Source organism: Hakea prostrata, chromosome 6 (genome assembly GCF_041222555.1).
Source record: "Hakea prostrata isolate BN-2017 chromosome 6, UWA_Hpros_2, whole genome shotgun sequence".
Taxonomy (NCBI): Eukaryota; Viridiplantae; Streptophyta; class Magnoliopsida; order Proteales; family Proteaceae; genus Hakea; species Hakea prostrata.
Genome location: NC_142605.1, coordinates 34,552,973 through 34,561,232, shown reverse-complemented (window position 1 = coordinate 34,561,232; position 8,260 = coordinate 34,552,973).

Sequence of the window (8,260 nt, the reverse complement as noted above, 5' to 3'; positions counted from 1 at the left end):
TACGAAAAATAACAAACTAAGGTTCACATTTAAAATTTTTTCAAAAAATTCTTTCATTTATTTTTTTATTTTTTCACCCAATTACATATAAGTCTTAAATATTTTTACTTTGTTCACTTTTTTTTTCCACCCAACGTTTGTAAATAAACGGTGCAGGGATGTGTAAGGATTATATTTGATTTTTTTTTTTTTTGGATGAGGTTCAGAGGGCCACCTTATGCGCACCACGATTACATCCTCAAGGAAGATTTTTTTTTTTTTGAATATTCTTAAACTTATCTACTAGGTAGACTTCGGAGGAGTTCAAAACTTTCTGCGTTACTATCACGCAAGTGTGTAACGAGATTACCTGCACCACGATTACATCCTCTAGGAAAACTTTTTTTTTTTGAATCTTCTTAGACTTATCTACGAGATAGACTTCCGAAGAGTTCAAAACTCTCTGCGTTACTATCACGCATGTGTGTAACGAAGGCCGTTGGATAAAGTATACATTGAAGAATATCGAATATCTGTTTAGTATAGGAGTACTCGTTAACTACTTAACCCTAACTAGTTCCCCTTTCCTCCCCATGGTTGCATGAGGTGTTATCTGTATTCCCTAGGCTTTGCCCTATCATTCAATGAAAATCTTTTCTACCAAAAAAAAAAAAAAAAAAAACTTAACCCTAACTAGTTTTTGTTTGTTTTGGCCAAAAAAAACCCTAACTAGTTCCCTCGGCCTTTACGACTCGTTATACAATCTACGAAATCGGGAGTCACAGAATACTAAACTTGTAAAGGCCCAAACATATTAATATAAAATAACGCGTATATATATTTACCTCCTTGTATAAGATAATTAATTAAGGCTAGATTGCCTTCTTAAAGCCTAAATGCCTCTTCACCACCCAACAGCGTCGTCTGTAGCATTCTTGTGAGCTCTGCCTCTCGTTACCAGGGTAAAAAATAGCTGTTTTTAATTAATATATTTTTTTTTTCAAGTTTTTTATATACCCTGGTTGAAGCTAGTGATTACTCACTATTATGATCTCAACTGTCAAAATTACAAGCTATCCACAGTTAAGATTTTTTATCAAGTAATGGATAAAATGACTAAAGTGCCCTCACATCCATTTAATTCATTGAAATTTTGAAATTCAAATTACCTAAATGTCGATTGACAATAAAATGACATTTTTACCTTCAATTTGACTTATTATATGATTTTATCCCATTTAACTCATTTAGTCCGTTTTTTTATGGTCTGTTTGGTTACATGAGTTTGGAGATTTTAAATATTTAGAAATTTCAAATTTATAAATTTGAAATCTATAGATTCATATTCATTAAAATTAACTGTTTGGTTAATTGAACATGTGGAATGAAATCTATGGATTCATCTATAATTTTTTTAAATATAAAAATATTTAGCGTTTTAATAGTAGAGATGAAATCTCTGGATTTCACCTCATACCCATAAATCTATATATTCACGTTTTTAGTGTAAAAAGATAAATCTCTAAATTTCATTAATCCAAGGATTTTCACAACCAAACGGATATAAATCTCATATTCATAAATCTAGAGATTTCAAATATCTGGATTCATGTAACCAAACATGCCTTACCCTTCTTCTACCTCTCCCTTGCTTGTCCAAAGAAACTTGCCACTGCTAACTCTGTGCCCAAAATAACTGATTCATTGCCAACGTGTCTAGAAGACATAGGGAACTCAGCAAATCTGGAGGAGTCAATCCCTTTCTCTCTGTTCTTCCCAAAACCCACATCTTGTCTTCTCAAAAGCTCGATCAAATCGAGAGCATGGTGATCTCGAGTCCCATCGAATCATGAAAATTAAATTCCCAGATATACCTATTTCTGATAAATTTCTAGAAGTAGTCTCAGATTTACCTATTTTCATTGACTACATCTCGGATCAAACCGTGGCTGTTCTTGAGCTTGTATCCTATTGGGCTTTACATTACAGAAAAAATAAATAAATAAATAAAACTCTGAGCCTTTCAGGATTGAAAACCAATAATGAATGAAATCTGGATTGGTTGAATCTGATTCAGAATTCAGAACAAGGTCTCCGTGGGCGTTTAGGCCTGGACTAATAATTGCTGGGATGGTTGATCAAAAGAAACTGCTCAACAAAAATTATGAAAGTTGAATAAGAAATAATGCATCGATCTTTATTCTCTTTGCACCATAGAAAGAGTAGTGTTTTTTTAATATTTGACTTTGCTTCACCTGATTAGTTGGTGAGGTGAACCTAATTCTCGGGTTCTGAAAAAAACACAGAAAGTGAGAGTTGACCGCCTTTAAACACGGGAAGTTACCTCCAGTAATTAAGTAGTAAATGCTCACAAAAAGAAGTAAATGCTTGCTGAAGACGAAGAGAATGTTCCCTTAAGTTGTTGGTCGAATAATTATGAACCAGAGTTAATGTTCTTGAAGGACTTATTTTTTGTATTGAGTGTTGGTATATTTATTCTCCTCATACATTAGTGGTAGTGAAGGTGCTGCATAACCGTCAAATCCATGGATTCCAAAAGGAGGGTGGCAGTCGTTTGGAAGGCATGGCTTGATCAACAAGCTAAACCTCAGTCTTCCCCCAAAAGCTTTCACATATATACATAATACCACCGAATAAGGAGATCAGGTCACATATGACATTGATGTACTACAAGAACGCCTTTTGGCAAACAAAATAGTAGGATGTGGTACTCGAGTAAGTGGCGGGCGAGTAAAAAAACCTCCTGACTATTAATGTGCATTTAATAGGTCTTAGTGCATTCAATGCTAAATTTAATGCGATGATTGACATTTGAAAGATATGCGCAGAGTTCTCTGACAACGTTATTTTGTTTTGTGAAGTGACTTGTCGGGTAACTGCGGAGATACTTGTGGAGAAGCTTCTCAGGATAGTGGGTTGTCAAAATAAAGCGCCCTTGTCAACAACCTTCTCTGTTGAGAAGTGCCTCACCGAAAAGTGTCTTATGAGGCCAACAAACCAGGGTTTTAATGAACCTAGACCAAACCAAGGCACTAGTTTGGTTGGTTCTCTTGGACCCAGGGGTCTGAGCCAAATATCCATAACAAGTAGCGATTTCTCAATTCTCGTTTATAAGACAAAATTAGATCTCACAGCCCTTTTCATACTTGACGGATCACGATTGGTTTCAATTAATTTAAAGACATGATTGGTAGGTTAATTTTCCTTGATTTATGATTCTGATAAACAAAAAGAAAAAGAGGACGAGGATAAGGATAATATTATAATCAAAATTGAAGAAGAAGACGAAGAGTGACGAGAGGATCGCTGAGAGTGAGAGAAGATTTGCTTTGAACGTAACCATTGGTGATTTCTGGCGAGTAAAGTGTTGGAAGAAGATGGGTGAATCATTGAATACGTTAAATGAAGGTAAAAACATTTAGGTCATTTATTGAGTCAAATTAGGGGCAATCATGTCATTTTATTGCCCAAAAGACATTTGAATAACTTGCATTTTAAATTTTAAATTAATTAAATAAGAGTAAGGACATTTAGGTTATTTTACCCATCACTTAACAAAAAATCTTAAGTGTGGATAACTTGATAACATGTAATTTTGACCGTGGGTACCATGTAATTTAGAGCATAATACTGGGTGGACAATAGTTTCACCCCAATAATAGTGAGTACCATGTAAAAACTCAATTTTTTTTAGGTAAACCCTCTAATATCTTAGTTATCCACTTACCCATAAAGATGTATGTTTAATTACCTGAAGAAGGCCCAGGAAACATCAGAAGGAAAAGGATGTCTGTTGGGCCTTTGGTCCATTTATAAATTGTTACCAAACAAAGAAAGCCCATATAAACTACAATGGGCCACGTCCAACATATCAGGAGATATACTATTTACACAACTACAGCTTCATTTATTTATTTATTTATTTTTGGGTTTGCCAACCCTAATTTTATAAACTGGTGGTTCGACCCGCGTCGCACACCTGGCTGTGGTCGGTGAGTCTTCCAGCGGGGATTTTTTGCATCCACAAGGATTCAATACTGAAACCTTGCTTAAGCGAACCAAGCTGATTATCACTTGGACCAACCCCGTTGATTTCAGCTTCATTTATCTTTAATCTATGTGGTTGTACAAATTCTACTTTATTTTACATTTTTTTTTGGGGGGGGGGGAGGTGAGTTATTAATTTTATCAATTGTACCTGCTATATTGAAAAAATATATCAATAACATCTCCTGTCGATAAAAATCACAATTAAGTGGTAATGCAAGCAAGTTTAATTTTAAAAAACAATAAGAATATACTTGAAGAGAAAACTCTATGCTCTGACTCGTCTTCTTCTTCCCTTACTATCTCCAACCATTCCTCTTCTTCGATTCTTACATCTTCTACAGGATTTTTTCCTCCTTTGAGTATTTTTTTATTTTTCCTTTCTTTCTCTATCTTCTTTCTTGAGGATGCAAAGGTAAATATTTGAAATAAATAATAAAAATTAATTGAAATTAACGATGATAGTAATAGGGGCTTTAAGAGCATTCGTGGAAGATGCTTTTAATAGCATGAGGAGAAGGAATATCCCCCTAAGTAGTACTCATGTAATTAAGATACTATTTATATATTTTTTTTTGTGGAGAAAATGAGACTTTATATTAATAGAAATAAATAGAGTATATACAATAATACAGGATTAGGTTCTAAAGAACCTATGACCCTGCCACTCTTCTACAACACATTGAGTGAGTTGAGCAGGCAAAGAGAGAGGATCCAACAAAATTTTTTGGTCTGTCGTTGCCAATCTAGCTAAATAAATTGTGCACCTATTAGTCTCTCTAACTCCATGCACCAAAGTACACTCTTGAAATAAAGATCTCAAGTGAAGAATATCTTGAATAATGTGTAATATTCCCCAATGTGGGCGGTAAGTACCTAGTAGGGTCCTAATTGCCACTTGGGAGTCTCAATGCACCAAAACCTTATTACAGTAGTATTGTCGAGCAAACGCAAATCACGCCGAATTGCAAGCATCTCAGTATGAAAAACACACATATTAGCATAGCCACTAGCACAAGCAAAAATAACATCACCTCTACAATTCCAACCCATGGCACCATATCCTCCAATATGTCCCCGGAGAGAACTGTCACAGTTGATCAGGATCCAACTCCATGACTATGGTAACCAATAATGAGCAGAACTCTTGGTCTAGGCAAAAGAGACCAAATACCCCAACTAGAGAAGAACTATTGTAGGCTTGGGCAATCCTCCACCACTAGCTTTGCGAACGAAAACCGTAATCGGGTCATCTTAGCCACTAAAGATGCCATTTATATTTCCAATTCTTAACCATATTCCTAAGTCTCACACTATTGATGTAAGAAGCATTCATTTGTCAATACATGATTTTTCAGATTTTCCTCCTTCATGTGGAAAGAAACACAGGATTTCAATGGTCGGTTGCTTTTACAAAGGCATAATGAAGACAACAACAACTCTCCTTGGATTAACAAATAATAATGGGAGAAGCGCCACTCTAAAGAAACCCTAGCGGGCGCCGCCCTGAAGAAATCGAACGTCGTCGTGCTTTGAGGTGGAGAGCCTTTGTCTCTCCACCTCCACCCCTGTTCTGCTCCCTTGCCTCCTCTCTTCCTCTCTCCATCTCTTTGTTCGCTTTCTCCACCTCCAACTCCACCCCTGTTCTGCTCCCTCACCTCCCTCTCTCCCTGTGAAGTTCCGGTTAAAGAAAAAAAATTTCTCTCAGTTTCTCATTCTCTCCATCTCTTTCTTTGTTCTCTCTTTTTCCCCAATCGGTGGAAGGTTCAGGTTATTAGAAAAGAAAAAAAGAAAAAGAAAAAGTCAGATAGATGCGAGATCCAGTAGTTCATTCCGTAAATCTGAAGGTTTTACGTCAAAGCTGGAAGTGTATCCCGTGGATCTGGAAGCTTTGCTGTTGTGAGAGTCATGTTGCTGGTTGCCATTAGTGTGTCTTCGCTGTAGCTGTTGTTTTTGCTCTTATGGCTGTTATTTCTTTCTTTCTTTGATGTGTTTGTATTTTCTTTTAAGTTCATAAATGAAGTTTTTTAATTTTGTAAATAAAAAATAAAATAAAATAAAAATAAAAAAAAGAGAGAAAAAAGTTACAACGTCTATTTCGTCGTACATTTCGGACACAGCTCACCCTTAATATATGATCGGACTCTATAGGATACATACAAAGAAATTAGAGCTGGGTCCCATGACTCTCAACCAATGACTTCTAAACGTACACGCCTTAAATGCATTTTTTTTCTAAGTATGTCGGTAGCGTGCATGACTTCGTGGCCCATTAACTCCTTCAGAGATCAGGGTTGACTCAAAAGTCTACGGTTGACTCAGAAGTATTTATTAATGGGAAAGTAATAAATGATAAACTTTTTTAGTACATACCCTTCCTTTTGAATGCATTGTCTCGAATCTCGACCACCAGTCATGAACATGAACACTCCACAATGGCTCATTGTTTGTAACATGTTATCATCAAGGATTAATGATCTGGTTTGAGTTAGGTTCCTTAACCCGGGTAGAGGACCCACTATTTTGATATTAAATATAATATTTAAATATTTTATTTTATTTATATTTAAAGATGAACCTTCCTTCTAAATGTATTATAGAAAAGATTTCAAAATAAAAATATCATATATACATATTGAAATTTTGAAAGTCACCAAAAATAAAACGTAAACTATCTTTATCTCCGTCTATGTGTTTTCTCCGGCCTGATGTTTTCTTGAAAAATCTTCATTGACTTTTGCGCATGGAGACAACTTTGAGATCAAGACAGTTAATGTGGCTATATAGTTTGGACTGCCGCTTCACCAGGCGGTGGGAAGAAACTCAACAAAGGCGAGGTATGAACCATAAACGTGCTAGCCAGCACCAAAGGTGGGTTTGGTGCCGCGGTAAGCCACCTTAAGTGCCGAACCGGCTGCAGCTTTGATGGGAATGGCGAAGGTCATTTCCAAGCTGGTGACTACAATGGACTTCTACAGTGCTAAGGCAAACGGTTCACCACCCAACACTCCAGCTGAATATGGGCTTAATAGGTACATGAACATGGACTTTTATGATATTTCACTGGTTGGTGGATTTAACATCCCCATGGATTTTAGTCCAACCAATAGTGGATGTCATGATATTAAATGTATGGCTGAAATCAATGGCCAATGTCCCTCCCAATTGTAGACCCAATGTGGTTGTAATGGACCTTTGCTTCAGTCTTGTGCTTTAAATGCTTTAGTCCTGTGCTTTAAAAGCATTTGTAGCTCTTTGAAAAAACTAGAATGACAAGACTCGATATAAACCCGCTATGGTGAATGTACTAACTTGTAGATGTGGCAATCCTACGAGTCTTTTGTTATGTTGAAACCTAAGCCATGTTGCCTTTTCTGACTCTCATATCTCTTGGGTTCGGTAAAAAGAGACTAAAAAGAGACTATGATCTGGTCCAAGATCTGATCTTGCTTGGGTGGTACCTGTGGTGCCCAATGTTGAATTGAATGCACGTTATGTAAATTTTATCAAACTTCGACCACTAATTTAATAAATTAAGTTTTCAAGTAGGCCCATTCCTAAGTTTGCAAAACTCTTAAGCTCGGCTAGGAGAGAAGGAATATTAATTGATGGGAATGATGGACCATGCCAAATTGTTGAACCCATAGTGTGAAGAAAAGAAATTTCTAAGGGACAATTGAAAGGTAGCTGAATTGGTGATAGCAGAGCTTTTTATTGAAGAAGTCAAGGGTCAAGTCTTCTAGTGTTTACATATAATAGTCTCTATCTTCTATTATGAAAAAATTATCAATTCTAAAAATTAACATACTTTAAAATTGTAGCAAAAAACTGGCAAACGTGTCCCTAGATATCTTAGTGGTAGCATTAGTGGAAGTTGCTTTTTCAAGAGCATGAAGAGGATGAATATCCTAACATATGTGGAAGATGCCATGGATATTTCCAATTCCCAGGCCCATTCTAACGTCTCTTAACTTCTACCAACAAATATAGAAATCTCATAACCATCCGAAGAATAGTCTTGATTTTGATATTTCTCAACCATGATTTTTTGGATTTTCCACCTTCACATGAAAAGAGAGAACATTTCCAATTCCCAACCCTATTTTAAAATCCCATAACCATCCGTAGAATTTTCTTGATTTGATTCGTCAACATATCATAATTTTTTAGACTTTACATCTTTGTATAGAAAAAGAAAACACAGGATTTCAAT